Here is a 2,238-nt window from a genome sequence, read left to right on the forward strand (position 1 = left end):
TAAAACATGTCAAATTTCGTGCCAAATAAACCGTTTTTGCGGGGAATTTTACTGCACTACTTTATTCAGAAGAAATCTGCAGCTGAAGCACACAGAATTGTTGTAGAAACCTATAGTGATCATGCTCTGTCGGAAAGAACATGCAGAGATTGGTTTAACCGATTTAAAAATGGTGATTTTGATGTTCAAGATAGAGAACGCAGTGGTGCACCAAAAAAGTTTCAAGACGAAGAATTGGAAACATTACTTGCTGAAGATCCATGTCAGACGCAATCCGATGTTGCAAAATCATTAGGAGTTGATCAAACAACAGTTTCGAAACGTTTAATAGCATTAGGAATGATACAAAAGGAAGGATCTTGGGTGCCATACGAACTGAAGCTGAGAGACGTCGAACGGCGTCTTGTCATGTGTGAACAGCTGCTTCAACGACAAAAAAGGAAAGGTTTCTTACATCGTATTGTGACTGGTGATGAAAAATAGATATACTACAGTAATCCCAAGCGTAAAAAATCGTGGGTTAAACCCGGCGAAGCAGTAGCATCAACGCCAAAGCGGAATATCCACGGTTCCAAGCTCATGCTCTGCATTTGGTGGGATCAGCTGGGGGTAGTGTATTACGAGCTGCTCCAACCCAACCAAACCATCACAGGAGATCTCTATCGACGACAATTGATGCGTTTGAGCCGAGCATTGAAAGAAAAACGGCCGCAATATGAGCAAAGACACGATAAGGTGATTTTGCTGCATGATAACGCTCGGCCGCATGTCGCGTCACCGGTCAAAACATACCTGGAAACGCTGAAATGGGAAGTCCTACCCCACCCGCCGTACTCTCCAGACATTGCGTCTTCTGATTACTATTTATTTCGATCGATGACTAACGGCCAGGCTGAGCAGCACTTCACTTCGTATGAAGAAACGAAAAAATGGATCAATACGTGGATAGCCGCAAAAGAAGTGTCGTTTTTTCGACGTGGAATTCAAATGCTGCCAGAAAGATGGGAAAAAGTAGTCTCCAGCGATGGGCAATATATTAATTGACTTGTTTTTTCATTATTTTTTTTTAAATAAAGGATTTATTTTCACAAAAAACGGCTAAAACTTATTCACACTCCCAATATATCGAGTAGATAAGTTATGTATTAGTGTACAACTTTGCTTCCGCCGTTTTCCTATAGATGGCTTTAGCGATAAGTGGTGGTCGAAATAAATAGATCATAGATGTCATACAATGAATTTGGGCATCTGTCAACATAACCCCATAGAAACATTAGTCGATTTGTGTCTGCATCATAAAGTTATTCTCGATTGAAAATGTCAGTTTACGACCAAATTCTCGTCATTTGCGGGAGGTTTTAATTTTCTGCTTCAATATGAAGAAATCTGCGGCTGAGGCTCATCGAATGCTCTCAAATACTTATGGTGAGGCCGCTATTACTGAAAGAACGTATCGTGAGTGGGGGGTTTCAACGCTTCAAGAACGGTGATTTTGACGTCGAAGACCGGCATAGCGGTGGAAGAGAGAAGGTTTTCGAAGATGCAGAATTGGAAGCATTACTTGAACTCGTGTCAAAATCAAGAAGAATTGGCACGATCATTGGGAGTGACTCAACAAGCCATTTCAAAACGCTTCAAAGCCATGGGAATGATTCAGAAGCAAGGAAATTAGGTGCCGTACGAATTAAAGCCGAGAGATGTTCAACGGCGCTTGTTTGCTTGTGAATAGCTGCTTGAAAGGCAAAGACGGAAGGGATTTCTACATCACATTGTGACTGGGGACGAAAAATGGGTTCATTACGATAACCCCAAGCGCAGAAAATCATGGAGAGTTCCCAGCCATGCTTCCACATCGACGGCTATACCGAATATTCACGGCTCCAAGGTCATGCTCTGTATTTGGTGGGACCAGCTCGGCGTAGTGTATTATAAACTGTTAAAACTGACTGAAACAATCACAGGCGATCGGTATCGAACGCAATTGATGCGTTTGAGCCGAGCTTTGAAAGACAAACGCAATACAACGAGAGACACGATAATGTGATTTTGCAGCATGACAATGCTCGACCCCATTTGCGAAAGTGGTCATATAAAGACATACTTGGAAACGTTGAAATGGGAAGTCCTACCCCACCCGCCGTATTTTCCAGACGTTGTTCTCTCTGACTATCACTTGTTTCGATCAAGGGCACACGGCCTGGCTGACCAGCACTTCCGGTCTTATGAAGAAGTAAATAT

Source organism: Odontomachus brunneus, unplaced genomic scaffold (assembly GCF_010583005.1).
Source record: "Odontomachus brunneus isolate Ranch 3 - 2012 unplaced genomic scaffold, Obru_v1 Obru_scaffold_072, whole genome shotgun sequence".
In the NCBI taxonomy this organism is placed as follows: domain Eukaryota; kingdom Metazoa; phylum Arthropoda; class Insecta; order Hymenoptera; family Formicidae; genus Odontomachus; species Odontomachus brunneus.